This window comes from Pleurodeles waltl, chromosome 3_1 (genome assembly GCF_031143425.1).
Source record: "Pleurodeles waltl isolate 20211129_DDA chromosome 3_1, aPleWal1.hap1.20221129, whole genome shotgun sequence".
In the NCBI taxonomy this organism is placed as follows: Eukaryota; Metazoa; Chordata; class Amphibia; order Caudata; family Salamandridae; genus Pleurodeles; species Pleurodeles waltl.
The window spans coordinates 8,150,138-8,169,368 of record NC_090440.1 but is presented as its reverse complement, the minus strand read 5'-3'; the positions used below and the strand labels follow the sequence as shown (position 1 = coordinate 8,169,368).

At 48.3% G+C, this 19,231-nt stretch overlaps 1 protein-coding gene across 2 annotated transcripts in view; it reads right to left on the bottom strand.

The window, feature by feature from the left end:
• Window positions 1-19,231, bottom strand: part of SPI1 (Spi-1 proto-oncogene) — a 127,517-nt gene that overhangs the window by 82,081 nt on the left and 26,205 nt on the right. The gene's annotated exons all lie outside the window — the stretch shown is intronic.

The following is a 19,231-nucleotide window of genomic DNA, read 5'->3' as shown; positions in this document are numbered from 1 at the left end:
CCATTGTGAAGCTACATATAGATATTGACCTATATGTAGTGTACGCAAGTAATGGTGTCCCCGCACTCACAAAGTCTGGGGAAATTGCCCTGAACTATGTGGGGGCACCTTGGCTAGTGCCAGGGTGCCCTCACACTTAGTAGCTTTGCACCTTCACCAAGTGAGGGTTAGATATATAGGTGACTTATAAGTTACTTAAGTGCAGTGTAAAATGGCTGTGAAATAACGTGGACGTTATTTCACTCAGGCTGCAGTGTCAGGCCTGTGTAAGAATGGTCTGAGCACCCTATGGGTGGCAAAAGAAATGCTGCAGCCCTTAGGGATCTCCTGGAACCCCAATACCCTGGGTACCTAGGTACCATATACTGGGGAATTATAAGGGTGTTCCAGTGTGCCAATCAGAATTGGTAAAATGGTCACAAGCCTGCAGTGACAATTTTAAAGACAGAGAGAGCATAAGCACTGAGGTTCTGGTTAGCAGAGCCTCAGTGACAGTTAGGCACCACACAGGGAACACATTCAGGCCACAAACTATGAGCCCTGGGGTCCTGGCTAGCAGAATCCCAGTGACACAAGGGCAAAAACAAACATACACACAAGTAAAAATGGGGCTAACATGCCAGGCAAGATGGTACTTTCCTGCAGGTACTCCACAGATGAGGTTGTAGCTGTCGAAAGTGTGAGGGACCAGGGTGACTGCTAGTATCCTACCAATCGTGAAGAAGCTAATCCATTGGACAGCAGGTCCTTGAATTCCCAACTCGTTTAAGCATATGATTGGGTGGTAGACAGTGTCGAAGGCTGTGGAGATGCCCTGAAGGATGAAGGCCCCACTGTCTCCTCCGTGCAGTATCATGCAGATGTCCTCTGTGGTGGCGATGAGTTCTGTTTCTGTGCTGTGGTTGGGTCTGAAGCTAGACTATGTAAAATCGAGGTGGTGGTGGTCAATGAAATGGTTGAGAGGTGTTTGTTGATGAGTTTCTTTAGGACTTTCACCTGGTATGGAAGCAGGAATAGTGGTCTGTTGGCTACTGTTGATGGGTGATAGGTTTGCGGATGTTTGTTTCAGCAGTGGGAGGACTGTGGCATGTTTAATCGGAGTAGCTGCCATTGTTTCAGTGCCAATGAAGACCCCTAAAGAATCCAAGAAAGTAGGATTTGCAAGCCTCTCTATAGTCTCCATGAGCAAGACCGCTTTACGCAAGAGTTCCCTCAAGCTACCTGGTGCTGACGTACCAGTGGTCACCAAGAGGAGAAAATGGGGAGCAGTGTTCTACTCTTAACCCTGGAGACTTCTAGTTGGCCATAAATCAAGAGCTTGGATTCTTGCCCTTATTGCGTTGTGCTTAAAAGAGTTTTATCTTTGTCAGGTCTTTGTAGTTAAAAAGGAACATTACTCTGGCTATTGGAAAAGAAAGCTGGTGGGGGAAATTAAATTCTATGTCGGGACCATAGGCTCAGATTACACTATTCCCATGTTTGGCAGTTTGGACAAGTGTTTTTCCTCAGGCCAGATGAGCTGCCGTCTGACAAAGACCATCTCGAATATGACCTTGAGCTGACAACATCCTTCATTTATTCCCATATTGTGCTCTTTGAAGATGTTTGCACCTAGACCACCCACTTGCCTTTAGTAGACGGGCACAACACTATGGGCCTCATTATGAGTTTGGTGGGCGGCGTAGGCTGCCCACCAAACTCTTCCCGCCATGAGGCTGCATGTGCGGCCTCCACCCCGCTGGCCCTGTTAGGAGTTCACTGAGGGTAGTGGGTAGAAACAGGAACAGGGCCTTAACATTGCAGCCGGCTCCTAATGGAGCCGGCTGCAATGTGGCGGTGCCTCGGGTGCAGCAGCGCCCGTTGCACATTCCCCTGCCCGCAATTCGGGCATTGGAATGTGCGATGGGGCTGTGCATAGGGGCCCCTGCACTGGCCATTCCAAGTGCATGGGTAGTGCAGGGCCCCCCGGGGGCTCTGTCATGGTCATAATGCAGCGGTTGGACCATCACTTTGGTGGCGGTCTGACCGCGACCGTGACCCTGGCAGCCTGGTCACCGTCAGGGTCATAATGAGGCCCACAGTGCTTCATTTGAGTCGGTGGTTGCCTGTGGGGGGCATGTCACTTATTTTCGGGCACCGCCACATATCTGTCTGCATCAGGTGTTTTCTGAGTGGAATGGAAGAATGGAAGACGGAAAGGCAGCAAAACTGTCACGAAGGGAGAAAGCAGGGAACTGCAAGAATGAGAGAAGGGGGCAGGGAGTGTCTGGCAGTAGATTGAAGACTACCACCCTTGGTATGTTGCAAGCAGATGTTTAATTACACAGGCCACCGGCTTCTGAGCAGCGCTTTAGGCACCAGAACCTTTTCTTTCACAAATTAAACACTGGCAACACATGAAAGGAGCGAGGACCATGCTCATCACCCAGTTGGGCAATTCAAGCACAGTCCTCCATTTATCTCCATGGCACCAGCACTCGGCTGAGGCCCTTGGTGGGCGCGTAATTACGACACATCGGACTCTGGGGCACCTCTCCAGACTGTAATAATCGAATGTTAGAAATAGGGTTCCTGGTTGGCAAGGGTAGGCACGTCAGCCAGGCAGGGACCACCACTCTAGTCATGCAAGAGGGCTACACACCCAAGATAACCCCAGCTCACCTCCTTGGTACCTTGGCACGAGGAGTCAGGCTTATCCCAGAGGCAATGTCTAAAGCGTTTGCACAACACACGCAACACTGTGACACAATAATTACCCCACAAAGGAGACACAACAACAAGTTACATAAAAATAAACTATATTGCATAAAACATTGTTAGGCCAAACGTGACATGTATCAGTGATATGCTGCTACACAAGCAGCTGTCAGAACATTACACTGGTTACTAGGACTCTGCAAAGGTAAGCAGTAGTCAGGTAAACATTATCATCAAAAAGGTACATGTCAAGACAAATACATCAGCATGATTCAGATGAAGGTAACATTTCCATATTGCATGAGTCAGGTAAAACATTACCATGCATGCCAATAAAAAGAAGAGCACATGTACCATACAACCTCCTCGTGAGTGCCCCTAGAAAGGAACATCTCCATTTGGCCTGTATCATGAACACACCCTCCCCCTGTACAAAAGGCAGATCCTGAAAATATGTGGCCACCCCAACTTTGCAGGCACGACCTAAACATAATCAGTTCACAAAGGGTGGGAAAGGACGCAGCGTACAGGAGGGCCAGATTATTGCATTGAACTGTAATTATTACTGGATCGTCTGTAAGCACTTTTCATTAAGGGGGCACCGCGCCCCTGCGCTGCTTCTACGCACTGGAGGGAAAGGGGTCATCAGGACCTCCTGCTATCCAAGCAGAAAACATGCAGCAAATGAGCAACAATGCTGACAGAGCCGGGGACCTCTGTCGAGGGTCGCCACCCCGGCCTGCTACTCATCGGTGGCGCTACATCACCACGGCCCTTTCTCTTGGGGTAAAGAAGGCGGAGGGGGCACACGGGCGGTCTCCATCAGCAAGGAACCCTCCCTGGGTGGTGATCTTCCCCCAGATAGGGGCTGGCTTGTGCCCTTGGGTCCCCAACAGGTAAGCATTTCACTTGCGCTCAGGGAGAGGCTGCCGGCGGGCTCCAAATGAAAGGTGCCAATCAGGTGTAAGCCAATCATACCAAGTTTTGAAGAGAGAGCATTGGCCATTTAGCACTGATCAGCAGTGATAAAGTGCCCAGAGTCCTAAAGCCAACAAAAAGAGTTCAGAAAAATAGGAGGAGGAAGTCAAAAACATTGGGCTGACCCTGCAAAAAGGGCCAGGTCCAACACCATAATTGTCACAGGACTTTCAGGAAGCGCCTCAAAACCTAGCTATTTGAGCAGTAGCAGCACCTCCCCCCTCAGTGCCTTGAGACCCGCTCTACAAATGTATTGATTGATTGATTGACAGGCCATTGCAGTTTTGACCAGATAACCACTCACATAACCACTTTTAAAACTCCCTACTGCTGCCCTTCTCCTACAGAGTGTCTGGGGCTGAAATAATTCACTTACAGGCTTTCCCCTACAAAGGTACAAGTCATTCCTACGTGCATTGGTGTATTGGGGCAACTCCCCCCTTACTGCCCCTTTGGGTTAATTTGGCTACCCTCCTGCAAATTGGATCCCAATACAGCTGAATGAGAGTCTTGACTTGGCTAAATATGACCCTATCCCACTGATGTCGCACAGGAGCATTACTTGGAGGATGACTGGGTAGGAGCTGTAGATCACTCAGTCCATCAGTCGGTCAATAAACCATTAGCTGCTGTACTTAAACCCATTATGAGGTGTAAGACCAGCATTCTTGCTCCAAGACTTTGGTCAACACAATCGAGCAAGCCCCAGAAGGGCAAAGCCAAGTCAACTCCTGGCCTCATACGGAGGTGCTGACAAGATTCTCTCAGGATTACCTGGGCAATCATGGATACTGTGCAGCCACTAATATCCCCAGAAAGCTTCCAATCTGCCCGATTCAGCCACGGGCACAGACATGGATATGGATACAGATCAATCCAGCAAATCTGAGGCACAAACACAAGAGACCAGCAGTCCCAGCTGACACTTCTGACTGCAGGACACTTTCTCAAAATCTGTTATCCTTTGATCCTGAAGACATCATACATCCAAGGTCATCAAACTGGGCTCTAGCCCCTGCTTTGACTGAATAGTTCCAGGCCAGGGTGAGAAAGAACTTCAATCAGGATGCGTGAAATAGGCAAAGTGTTGGTCAGCCCTGACATAGACACCAGCATGATTACTTTTCTAAAATAAAACAGTATGTGAAGTACCTGAAAAGGGTATAGACCTGGAATCGGGTGCTTGCAAGACACATTGCTGGATATTGTGGGGTCTCTGGAGAGATTCAGGAGATGGTTCTAGAAGCCAAGGGGGGCGACAGTTCATCCAAGCATACCGGCAAGGTGGTCCTAACGTGCTGTGTGTCTCTTAGGAAACGCTAATTACACTATCTCATTGGGGAACTGAGAATCGGTGCTCATAAAAACCGATCATAAGCTGGTGGATCTCACCTCAGTGGAAGCTGGACCATTTGCTGAGAGGCTACTGTTCGGTAACAGGTTCATCAAGGGCACTGGAAAATGTGCCTATACCTTTAAGACTTCAGACAAAGCTCAGACCTCTCTCAGGAAGGTTTTTCAGCCCAATAATTTTGGTAGGGACGGGCTAAGCCGTGGGGGCTTGCGAAGCTGTCATCACTATTAGGGCCCCCAGAGAGGATATGGCTTTCACAAGAGAGGTGGCTGACTAGAGGGCACCAGAGGCGAAGACATCTTCACCACCAGAACAGGGTACCAGAGAAGCAGATGTAGAGGGAACTTCCAGCCAGCCACAAACACTGGCTATATAAGTAAGAGTTCTTTTCATGCCTCAAGCAATTCTGGGGGTCCTACTGACCTCATTTCTCCACATTTGGAGGGAATTAACTCGGAATGCCTGCGTGTTAGAGATCATTCAGGGATTCTGATTACATTTTTACCACACCCTAAAAAAAGATGGATTCCCGCTCAAATGTCTTTTCCCAACAAGAATCAAGCTTTATCGACTGGGAAATACAAGAGCTTTTTCACAAGCAGGCAATAGCACCCTCCTTTTTCCACCACAGAGGCTTATGGAGCACCATTTTCTTGGTCCAGCAGATAGTGGGTGTCACAGACTGGTTTTCAATCTAAGAGAGTTGAATCGTTGGCTTCCATCTCTTGAGGGGTCTCCTGCAGGAAGGAGACCAGGTGTCACATTTGGACCACAAAGAGGTCTATTTAACAATCCCCATATCTGCTTCCCACAGACACTTTCTACAGTTCAGGTGGAGAGACTAATGGTACGAATTCTTAGGACTAACTTGTGGTCTCTCCGTGGCGCCTTGGTATGTCATCAAGATAATGAAACCAGTGGTGGAATGTCTGAGAGGAAACGGTGTTCGTCTGATCATCTACCTAGAAGAGGTGGTCATCATGGAGCAGTCTCAGGAACTGTTGACTCAGCCCTTGACAGGGCACTGCAACTCATGCAGCGTCTGGGCTTCATAATAAGTGAGAAAAAAATAGTTTCTTCTCCCAATTCAATCACCAGAATTCTTGCGTTTCCAAATCAACTCAGTGAAGGCGCAATTGCAGTTGCTCAGACACAAGGTAAGGGACCTCAAGAAGGAACAGACGTCAGCATTCAGTAAGCAGACTGCTTCGTTGGGGTTGATTGTGACAATAGTACTACTCCTGGCCTCTTCGATTCAAGCAGTACTTCCACGCCCTCTGCACTAGAGAGGATCGCAGCTTCTTAAGACTCAGCACCGTAAGAAAGGGCAGACATACGGATCAGAGTCTTATATCGGGCGAGGCCAGGGCTGAGCTCAGTTGGGGGTGAGTCATATAGACGCTTGGAATAACGGGGACATTTTTGGATTCCGTCCAGACATAGTGATGGAGTCTGATGTCAGCCAAAGGGTGCAAGATGCAGCAGTGTCTCACAGGGGGCGGGCGGTCTCGAGCAGAGGTGGAATCCACATCATTGCCTGGAGTTACTGGTGGGGTAAATAGCTATAAAGACTCCCCCATGAAATCAAAACAACTGTTATATCCTGCTGAAGACGGACAATATTTCAGCAGTCAGATACATAAACAAATTCAGCTGTACCGGATCCAGGATGGTAGCGGAGATATCAAAGATGTTTAATACTTCTGCATCAAACAGGGGATCTCACTAATTGCAGAACACATCCCGGGGAAAACCAGTGTGACAGCGGATTGGAATTCCTGGTACCCTACGAACGCCAGCAACAGGCAACCACATCCCTGCAGGTGTTTCTCTCAATCCAGAGCTGGACAGACCTCTTTGCATCCAGACAACTGGAAGAATTCTTCAGCTGTAGATGGATGCTGTTCTACAGGACTGGGCCACAGACTTGAATTACGCGTTTCTCCCATTTGCGATGACATCACGATTGGGGCTGCAAGAGAAGAGGCAACGAGCAGATTTACTAATACGCAGCCCAACTTGAATGGCAAAGCCATGGTTCCCGGTCCTCCTGGAATTGGCTTGGGATTATCTGGTAGCATTACCAATGTTCCCAGATGTAGGAAAGTCCCCTCTTTCTGGTATGGTTACCCCCACTTTTTGCCTGATGTCAGTGTGCTTAGACTGTTTTCACTGGGATCCTGCTAATCAAGACCCCAGTGATTGTGCTCTCTTCTCTAAATTTGGTTGTCTTGGTGCTTCTTACACCTCACAATTGTCATACTGATGTACCCCTGTAGGTCCCTAATAGATGGTACTTAAGTACCCAGGGCATTGGTACACCTGGGAGCTCCCATAGGCTGCAGTATGTATTATGGCACCCAAGGGAGCCCATGCAAACTGTATCTGCAGGCCTGTCCTTTGCACCCTGCGTGAAATGGTGCATGCACCCTTTTACTGTTGGTCACTACACCGGGTCACTATAAGTCACCCCCATGGTAGGGCCTTTCAGCCCAAAATGCAGGGTGCTGGACCCTATGTGTGTGGGCACCCCTACAAGAGCAGGGGTGCCCCTAGGAACTCCAGTTCCAATTCACTGGTCTTTGTAAGTGCGTGGAAGCCATTTTAGCTATGTACTGGCCACTGGTCACTACCTGTGGCCCAGCTACATAATAGTAACTCTCTTCATGGCCATGTTTGGTATCAAACATGTCAGAATCATACCCCAATACTGATCCCAGTATTGGTGGCATGATTCCATGCACCTTGGGGGTTTCTTAGAAGAACCCCCAGATCTGCTCCTACCAGTCAATTATGGTCTGCGGGTAGCCCTGGCTGCTGCAGCCCCTCAGACACAATTCTGCCCTCCCGGTGCTTGACCAGCTCATGCAGGGGACAGAAGAACAACGGATTTCCTGTGGGAGAGGGGTGCAACCTCCTCTCCTTTAGAAAAAGGTGTTACTGGTCTGGGGAGGGGAGCCCCCTCATGGTACCGGACTGCTTTGAAGGGCATATTTGGTGCCCTCCTTGCATAATCCAGTTTGCACCAGTCCAGGGACCACTGGTCCCAGCTCTGGCGCGACACACACACAAAGGAAAGGGAAGTGTCGACTCCGTTGTCCAGCTCCACCCATAGGGTGGTTCCCAGAGCTCCTCCAGATGACCACTTGGTTCCGCCATCTTGTAACCAAGATGGGCAGAGGCCTCTGGGAGCATCTGACTGGGTAGGGCAGATAGCTGACTTCAGAGATCCCTCCTGATAGGTGGTCACTCCAGAGAGTGACCAAAACACCTTTGTGGGTTATTTAGGGACTCCCTTGAGGGTCGGTCCCCAGATTCGTGGAGCAAGACTCCACCAAGGCCTCTCTGCAAAGACATCTTCTGCACCTGGCCTCCAGAACCGCTGCTGGGCAAGACTGGAACCGAACAAAACTGCAGCGCCTGTGAAGACTTCTCCTTGCAACATTATTTCCGCGGCTCCTGTCAGCCATCTGCAACATTTCCATGGCTATGCATCCTCCTCTGGGGTCGGCAAGACTTCGGCTGCACCACAGAAGCAACTAGGAATCTCCCTTGGAATAAAGGAGTCACTCCCCTGCATCTGCAGGCCCCTAAGGCAACAACGTACAGCTGGTGGGATCTTCTGTCATCCAGATCTCCGGAAATTGTCCAGCACAGGTGATGGCTCTTAGGGATCCTCTGGGTCCTCTCTGCCTTCTATCCAATGTGGGAGATGGTAAGCCCTTGCCTCTTCCACTGGGACAGAATACCTGTGCACCGCAACTGTTGCACCAACCAAGGCTTGTTGACTCGTGCTCCAAGGGATCAGCAGGCTCCATGTGGCTACCTCTGCAAGGACAGTCTCCTCTTTGCTGCTCCAGCGAGATGGGACTCCTCTTCAGGTGTGCTGACTGGGCGTCACTGCGACTTACTGTGCCTACTGCCAATCGGTTGCTTGTGGGGACTCTGACTGCTTCTGCTGGCTATCCTATCTTCTGAGGCCTAGCCTTGACTCACCTCCAAGTGTTGAGTACCCAGGAAACTGCTGGTCCTCCACAGCTCCTCTTGCATTTGCTTGTGCTTGTTGGTGGCCATCCTGACCACCTGCAATCCAGCGACCATCGAGTGACAACTTGTAGGTGACTTAAGGGACTCCTCTGCAGCTCCTGGACCCCACAGCTGAACTTCATCCATCACCGTCGACCTAGATCTTCAGCTCAGAAGGGTGGGCATTGGCTTCTGCCATATCAGGACTCTGTCCCCTTCTTTTGCAGGTCCTCTTCACCCAGAATTCGCCCTTGGATTCCACTGGTCCAGTCCTGCTTCCGCATTCTCCAACTGCAATGATCCCAAGTTAGCCTATGGGAAAACCGGGTAACTTGCCTCTATGCACCCGGCCGCTGGGGATCTTCTGGGTACTTACCTTTTGGGGTTCCACTCTTCCCCAGCCATTGTCTAACTACTCCATACACTCTGGTGGGGGACACATGTTCGCATTCCATTTTTTTAGCATATGGTTTGGTCTCCCTATAGGGCCCTTGCTAATCTATGCTTTTACTGAGTACTTCCCTATGTGTATCTTGGTATTCTAGTTTGGTGTGTGTATAGTGAAGTACCTGACTTTTTGCAACACTGTGTGGTTCCTTTCATGTGTGATAAGTTACTGTGTGACTGCTGTGGTACTGAAAGTGCTTCACATGCCTTACAGATATGTCTTGGTTGCTTAGCACAGCGACCCAGAGAACCCTGGCTGTCTAGACACTGCAACACCACACTGGGCCGAAGATTCTCAGGGGTCCCCTGGAAGGGTTACACTCTGCAGCAGTGGTTCCCAATCTTTTGACTTCTGTGGACCCCCACTTTATCATTACTGGAACTTGGGGACCCCCACTAAATCAGGATTGAAATCCAGGGACCCCTCCACTGAGCTATTACTTAAAGCCTGGGACACATTAACACTGTCAATGATTTGAGTTGCAAAAAAATACACAAACAATACAGAAACTAGCATTCCATCAAACACATACACAAATTATAACACATATTATTTCTAAATTCAATTGAAACCACGCATCGCCCAAACTATATTCTGTTTGATCCCACAAATGAATCTGAGGACACTGATTTAATTTTTAGACTTCAGTTTCAAATTCCTTGACATTTACAGTACATTTTAAAATTTGAAATTGTACACTTAGCCTCCTTATTTATATACACTTTATTATTCTTTTAATATTAGTTACATTTCTAGGCAGTCACAAACCCCTGAGGAGGCTTCGTGGACCCCTGTGGTCCCTGGACCACAGGTTGTGGACCCCTCCCCTACAGTGATGCTGGGTCAGCTGAGTCTTATGGCCGAAAAACTTTCAGGCAGCGATGGCTGATGCCAGAGATTTCAGGACAAGCTGTGAGTGACATCAAGCAGACCTGGGCACCTTCTACTCACAAGCAATATACTCCCGTATGTATAGGATCGGTCAGTTGGTGCCAGGAATGGGACCTGGATTTCATGGAAGCTGATATAACAATGATAAATCAATTTCTGAACTCAGAAGGCAGGAGGAGGATTATCTTACAGGTCGGTAAATAATTTTGTATCTGCAATTTCTGCATGGCATGTGCCGATGAATTATAGTTTGTATGCACCCTCTTATTCGTAAATTACGTAAAGCAATCAGTGTGTCTAATCCACCTAAACCGAAATATGGTAATCTATGGATTGCGAATGTGGTGCGAAGATCGTTTGAGCATTGGCCGGGTAAGTATCAGTTGTGGAAGAAACAGTTGTCGGCCAAGTTGGCCATGTTGCTATATTTGGTAACCTGCAGGAGTTTATCCAATGTCAAAGCTCTGTGCCTAGCAGGAAGAGTATATTTCCTGTAAGGAGGGTCATTTTCTGTTTCTAGGTGAACAAAAACTTTTTTGAGATATATGGAAAACCCTGCATTTCTGCATAATAATAAATGATGTGTTGTCAAATGCTTGAAGGTGTACGAAGAATGTACTAAGTCTGTGTTCGGATCTCAGTGGTCAGTTATTGATTGCACTGCTAAAACATTATAAACCAGTTTTGTCAGCGACCCTGTCTAGACGGGTGTGATGGGTGCTGGCAGAGGCTGCTGTTAATGCTCAGGTTTTTGGAGCACAGTCTGCTAGGGGAGCCACGGCCTCGGAAGCTTCCTCCCTGGGTTCCATGTTAGAAGATTTGTTGAAGGCACCTGACTGATCTTCGATTCAACACATTGTTATTATAAACTTGTTGTTGTTAATGTGGCGTCACTGGTGATGGATCAGCTTTAAACAATAATAACCTGAGCCTTTGGTCCTGACATGGAACACAGAAATTGCTATCACCACAAGATTTTTAAGTTCTATTAAGGACACAGAGATGAGGATTATCCCACCCAGGTTCACACAATGTGTTGATGCAATATATCAATTCAGTGTGTTGATATACATGTTATGCTGTTTTTACATGATTATGCTTGTTTTAAATGTCATTGGAATAGGATGACATTGTGTACCCACCCATCCTGTAAGGAATGACGATTGTACCATACGTGTACCTTGTGCTGCAGGTTCTCTTCAGTAACAACAGTAGTCTCCAGAATGTGGCTCAGAGGTTTCCAGAGGCAACTTAAGGAGCTTCGGTCACGTGGGAGTGACTTCGGCTCAGTGGATGTTGGATTAATCTATTTTGGACTTTTATTTCGAGTTGATGTCATATGGCAAAGAAAGGAGCAGAAAGATGGAGTCTCTTACTTTTGAGGACTTGTTAGGGTGATGATTGGTTCTTGATGTTCATGGGATTTGCAGTTCCTTGTTCAACTTCTTATTAGCTGCTGTTTATGTCAGTAAAGAAAGGGACGTGTAATCCTCACCTCTGTGTATTTAATAGAATTGAAAATTCTTGTTGCGACAGCGAGCAATGTTTTTATTAAGTATAAAATGAGGTGTCAATGGCTGACGGTCTGAACCACACTTCAATTCCCAGTTTAACTGTTCTCCTCAGACGCTACCGCCATTTAGTCAAGAAACTTGTGCTAAAGGCGCTGATTGCTCGATGCATTGCAGTGGGGTAATGTGCACTAGGGACTGCCGCCATGTTTACTTCAGCAAACAGGTTAAGACATGGAGTGCACAATCAGGTTAAAACCTCATCCTAATGTGTAGGAATAGAAGAGCACCAGGGAATGGCGCCATGTTTACTCCAGGCAATTGGGTTAAAACCTCATCCTATTATGTAGGAATAGGAGAGCACCAGGGACTGTCACCATGTTTACTACAGGCAAAAGGGTTAAAATCTCATCCTAGTATGAAGGCATAGGAGAGCGGCAGGGACTGGCTTCATGTTTACTCCAGGCAAAAGGGTTAAAAACTCATCCTATTATGTAGGAATAGGAGAGCACCAGGATCTGGCGCCATGTTTACTCCAGGCAAAAGGGTTAAAACCTCATTCTATTAGTTAGGAATAGGAGTGCACCAGGGACTGGCGCCATGTTTACTCCAGGCAAAAGGGTTAAAACCTCATCCTATTATGTAGGAATAGGAGAGCACCAGGATCTGGCGCCATGTTTACTCCAGGCAAAAGGGTTAAAACCTCATTCTATTATGTAGGAATAGGAGAGCACCAAGATCTGGCGCCATGTTTACTCCAGGCAAAAGGGTTAAAACCTCATTCTATTATGTAGGAATAGGAGTGCACCAGGGACTGGCGCCATGTTTACTCCAGGCAAAAGGGTTAAAAACTCATCCTATTATGTAGGAATAGGAGTGCACCAGGGACTGTCACCATGTTTACTACAGGCAAAAGGGTTAAAACCTCATTCTATTATGTAGGAATAGGAGAGCACCAGGATCTGGCACCATGTTTACTACAGGCATGCAGGTTTTGTTTGTCTGTTGAAGTTGATGTTTCCTATTGAGACATCCTTCTCTGCTGTATTTTGTTTCTCCACTGGAAATTATTTGTAGCCAGGGTATATCTCTTAGGTTGAGGTTGTTTCACAGCTGGGCACCTCTCCTAGAAGGTAATGCTTCAACTTCAGCCGCCCAAAGTGAAAAATACTAAAACCTGCTCATTTTTTTAACTTTGGTTGCAGGGAAACTTGGCGAGTGGAGGTGTAATCAAAATCCTCACCTGCTCACACAAAAAACAAACATTGACAGAGCCAATCGATCTCACTTTGCTGATGCTTGTTTCCTGCTGGTATAAGAGTTGCCAATGCTTGTGGAATTGCACTAGAAGCATTGACAACACCAATAGCTGAAGGCAGCCCTCTTGCAATGTTATTCTGTGCACTTCCGAGGTGGCCACAAATTTTTATGTGATGGCCATCTTGAAAAGGTATAACACATTGTTATGTCTGGGCCACTTTGAAAAGGTATAAAAAAATTAAGTGATGCCCATCTTGAAAAGGTATAAGAAATTGTTACGTGGTGCCCATTTTGAAAGTAACATTCTGAGGTGACATCTCCTTCGCTATTGGCTTTTCTAATGCGCGCCTCAGTTCTACAAACATTAGGTAGCCGATACCTGGAGTGGTGTATAGAGCATAGACAGCAACGGGGAGGAGAGAGGGGAGGAAGAAGAGAGGCTCAGGATGAGAGGGAGGAGGTGATGTGTGCAAAATGAACAGGAATGAGGGAGAGACCCGTGGAAAGTTGGAGGGAGAGAGGAAAGCTGTGTGATTCCATTGAATATTAAAAATTAAATGCTGCAAAAGTTTAAATAATACCCTGACATCAGAGGTGGAAACATTCACCTCTTCCAATCAAAACTAAGTGAAACAAAAATAATCCTCTCTGTGAGAAGAAGAGAAAAAATAGGGAGAAGGGCCACCCAATCAGGAGCAGGGAGCTGAAAGAGACAAGTAAGCTATTGTGAAAAAGTAGCCTCTTTCTAGCCTTGTTACCCCCACTTTTGGGCTGTTTGTGAGTATATGTCAGGGTGTTTTCACTGTCTCACTGGGATCCTGCTAGCCAGGGCCCAGTGCTCATAGTGAAAACCCTATGTTTTCAGTATGTTTGTTATGTGTCACTGGGATCCTGCCAGCCAGGGCCCCAGTGCTCGTAAGTGTGCCTGACTGTGTTACCTGTGTTATGACTAACTGTCTCACTGAGGCTCTGCTAACCAGATCCTCAGTGGTTATGCTCTCTCTGCTTTACAAATTGTCACTAACAGGCTAGTGACCAATTTCACCAATTTACATTGGCATACTGGAACACCCTTATAATTGCCTAGTATATGGTACTGAGGTACCCAGGGTTCCAGGAGATCCCTATGGGCTGCAGCATTTCTTTTGCCACCCATAGGGAGATCTGGCAATTCTTACACAGGCCTGCAAGTGCAGCCTGAGTGAAATAACGTCCACGTTATTTCACAGCCATTTACCACTGCACTTAAGTAACTTATAAGTCACCTATATGTCTAACCTTCACCTGGTGAAGGTTGAGTGCGAAGTTACTTAGTGTGTGGGCACCCTGGCACTAGCCAAGGTGCCCCCACATTGTTCAGGGCAAATTCCCCAGACTTTGTGAGTGCGGGGACACCATTACACGCGTGCACTATACATAGGTCACTACCTATGTATAGCGTCACAATGGTAACTCCGAACATGGCCATGTAACATGTCTAAGATCATGGAATTGTCACCCCAATGCCATTCTGGCATTGGGAGACAATTCCATGATCCCCCGAGTCTCTAGCACAGACCCGGGTACTGCCAAACTGCCTTTCCCGGGGTTTCACTGCAGCTGCTGCTGCTGCCAACCCCTCAGACAGGTTTCTGCCCTCCTGGGGTCCAGCCAGGCTTAGCCCAGGAAGGCAGAACAAAGGACTTCCTCAGTGATAGGGTGTTACACCCTCTCCCTTTGGAAAAAGGTGTCAGGGCTGGGGAGCAGTAGCCTCCCCCAGCCTCTGGAAATGCTTTGATGGGCACAGATGGTGCCCATCTCTGCATAAGCCAGTCTACACCGGTTCAGGGATCCCCCAGCCCTGCTCTGGCGCGAAACTGGACAAAGGAAAGGGGAGTGGCCACTCCCCTGACCTGCACCTCCCAGGGGAGGTGCCCAGAGCTCCTCCAGTGTGCTCCAGACCTCTGCCATCTTGGAAACAGAGGTGATGCTGGTACACTGGACTGCTCTGAGTGGCCAGTGCCAGCAGGTGACATCAGAGACTCCTTCTGATAGGCTCTTACCTGTGTTGCTAGCCTATCCTCCTTCCTAGGTAGCCAAACCTCCTTTTCTGGCTATTTAGGGTCTCTGCTTTGGGGAATTCTTTAGATAATGAATGCAAGAGCTCATCAGAGTTCCTCTGCATCTCTCTCTTCACCTTCTGCCAAAGGATCGACCGCTGACTGCTTAGGACGCCTGTAAAACCGCAACAAAGTAGCAAAGACGACTACTGCAACCTTGTATCGCTGATCCTGCCGCTTTCTCGCCTGTTTCCTGGTGGTGCATGCTCTGGGGGTAGCCTGCCTCTTTCTTGCACGAGGAGCTCTGAAGAAATCTCCTGTGGGATGACCAAATCCTCCCCCTGCAACCGCAGGCAACAAAAGACTGCATCACCGGTCCTCTGGGTCCCCTCTCAGCACGACGAGCTTGGTCCCTGGAACTCAGCAACTCTGTCCAAGTGACTCCCACAGTCCCGTGACTCTTCAGTCCAAGTTTGGTGGAAGTAAGTCCTTGCCTCCCCAGGCTAGACTGCATTGCTGGGTACCGCGTGATTTGCAGCTGCTCCGGCTACTGTGCACTCTTCCAGGATTTCCTTTGTGCACAGCCAAGCCTGGGTCCCCGACACTCTAACCTGCAGTGCACAACCTCCTGAGTTGTCCTCCGGCGTTGTGGGACTCCCTTTTGTGTCTTCGGGTGAGCTCTGGTTCACTCCTCTTCCAAGTGCCTGTTCCGGTACTTCTGCGGATGCTGCCTGCTTCTGTGAGGGCTCCCTGACTTGCTGGGCACCCCGTCTGTCTCCTCATCCAAGTGGCGACATCCTGGTCCCTCCTGGGCCACAGCAGCATCCAAAAACCCTAACCGCGACCCTTGCAGCTAGCAAGGCTTGTTTGTGGACTTTCTGTGTGGGAACACCTCTTCAAGCTTCTTCACGACGTGGGACATCCATCCTCCAAAGGGGAAGTTTCTAGCCCTCTTCGTTCTTGCAGAATCCACAGCTTCTACCATCCGGTGGCAGCTTCTTTGCAACCTCAGCTGGCATTTCCTGGGCATCTGCCCAATCTTGACTTTGTCGCGACTCTTGGACTTGGTCCCCTTGTTCCACAGGTACTCTCGTCCGGAAATCCACTTTGGTTGCATTGCTGGTGTTGGTCTTCCTTGCAGAATTCCCCTATCACGACTTCTGTGCTCTCTGGGGAATATAGGTGCACTTTACACCTACTTTTCAGGGTCTTGGGGTGGGCTATTTTTCTAACCCTCACTGTTTTCTTACAGTCCCAGCGACCCTCTACAAGCTCACATAGGTTTGGGGTCCATTTGTGGTTCGCATTCCACTTTTGGAGTATATGGTTTGTGTTGCCCCTATCCCTATGTGTCCCCATTGCATCCTATTGTAACTTTACATTGCTTGCATTACTTCCTTTTGCTATTACTGCATATTTTTGGTATTGTGTACATATATCTTGTGTATATTTGGCATCCTCATACTGAGGGTACTCACTGAGATACTGTTGGCATATTGTCATAAAAATAAAGTACCTTTATTTTTAGTATATCTGTGTATTGTGTTTTCTTATGATATTGTGCATATGACACTAGTGGTACTGTAGGAGCTTCACTCGTCTCCTAGTTCAGCCTAAGCTGCTCTGCTAAGCTACCATTTTCTATCAGCCTAAGCTGCTAGACACCTCTTCTACACTAATAAGGGATAACTGGACCTGGTACAGAATGTAAGTACCCCTTGGTACCCACTACAAGCCAGGCCAGCCTGCTACAGCTATCCAATCACCAGCAGAGCAGACCCAAAGCCCCCCGAGGAGATATTTCAAGTATTGATTAACGGTCTGGCTGCCTCAAGGAGCTGAAGCTGTCTGTAGCAAGTCCACAACAACACCTGCTTCTGAATAACTGACGCCTGAGTTGGTTGCAGATGTCAGCCTTCACTTTAAATATTAAGGGGCTTATTTACAAGCCCCCTGTGCCGCCCGTCACCTTTTGTGATGCACTGGTGACACAGGCTGCAGGCCCACATCTAGAAGGCCACACATAACCGCTGTGCGTGGCTTTTCATGGCCTCGTAGCTATGGTGTAAGGCAACGCAGCGCAAGCCGCTGTGTTGCATAACGCTGCGTCAGGTGGGGGCGTTCCATCGGCGTTGCATCGGCGTTGTGGTGAGTGTTCCCAAACAACACCCATGGGTCTTGACGCATTCCCAGAGTTACAAGGATCTGGAGACCTGGTCATGCATGAAAAACGTGTCCCTCCCCAGGGAAGGCTCAACAAGGGGAAACGTCTTCATTTCTCCTTGTTTTCCCTCTTTCCATGGGTGCTGCATTCTGCAGCGCACAGAGAGAGCAAAAAGCCTCTTGTGATTGTTTGTATGCAGGAAGGTGCCCCTCCCTGCACAGAAACCATCCTGTCTGCACTACAGGCACGCTTGCACCATGACTATGGGTGCCAGCTTTGGCACCAGGCAGCAATCTGTGCAGCAGCGCAGGGGAGAGGGCAGAGGTACCCCAAACTGTGTACATAAGGTGCATTCTGCCCTTTCTGTGTGACCCAGGGTGGCAGCAAGGTGACCGCCCTGCGATCACTTGTAAATATGCCCCTTAGTGCCAGTCAGTCGTACACAGGACAGGGTGAGATGACAGAGCTCTCTCTGGAGCTGTCACGAGGGGGCAGCTCCTGAGTGCACATCACAGGAGGCCTGGGGGCCCTGCCAGCTCCTGGCACCGGTCTCCGCTGCAGGCTGGCACAGGAAGACTGGCACCGATAATGGCTTGAAGTATGACAGGCTGTGATTGAGTGGGGGCGCTGGCATGTGTCTGGCAGCTTCTGCAGCTAAGGATGGCAGTCTGGGCGAACCGAACCCCTGAAAGCTCTGGGACTCGAAGTCCAACAAACTTTCAAACTTCCTCGAGAGGAGGCCGAGTTACTGTCAGGTCGGTACCCGGAGAGCTACAAGCGTCTTTCACCCTCCCCCTGAGGTACCCTGTGTGTGACTGCTGCAAAGCATTCTGGGAGGGGCTCGTTTGGTTAGTAGGGAAGTGAGTATTTTTGGAGTATTACTTGATACTCCAGTACATTTTAACTGAGGATGTGGGATGGAGGGGCGGGGGAGCATTTATTTTTATCTGTACAAAGGTTTGCACCATGTGTGGTTTGCACCTTTTTTCTGTGCTGCGGATCTTTAAATTTACTAACAGAGAAGGTACTTCGTGAAGTGTTTTGCTGTACATTATTTTTATGCTGCGCAATGTTTTTGCTGTGCTTTGGTTGGCTTCACATCTGTCTGACGTCTGAGTAGCCTGTCTAGTCCTCTTTCCTTTTAATTCACTCGTAGTCTTGTGCTTGTGGTGAGAAAGGCGTCATAAGTTCAGCCACTGCTGCCACCAGGGGCCAGAGCCAGCTTCTTAGCCAGCACCACTTTGCATGTCAGTTTCAAGCCCATGTTTCTACTGGAAGGAAACTACAAGTCCCAGGATGCAAAGTGATGTTGCTTGTAGTTGTAAAGCCGGCAGTGGTTGTGATCTCATAATGCCGCAGCACTCTGTACATGCAGATATGTAATCGTCCATGGCCTGCCAGGAGCGGTAATGAATAATGCTGTTCATATTCAGTCTATTCCCTCTGCCCCTTTCAAGTGCTTTACAATTTGTTAAGGTTCCTTTTGGTCTGGCAGAGGTTACCTTCCAGAGACTCATGTTTACGATATTCAAGGGGGTGGGGTCAGGGGTGTTGTGTTTTTTTGAGGACGACAGCCTGGTGATGGGTAGAACAAGGGCAGAGCATGACTCCAAACTGATGAAGGCACTCGACTTATCGACAAATAAGGGGTTAACTGTGGAATACAATAAGTAAAAAATTACAAAGAAAATCGTTACTCGTTTAGAGCATGAAATAAGTGGTAAAAGTATTGAACTTAAATCAACTTTGCTAGATGCCATAAAGTGTGCATAGCTCCCACAACAAGGGTGAAGTGAGGCATTTTGGGACTGGTGGAATTTTATTCTAGATGTGTACATAATGTTTCCAGTAAACCATCTCACA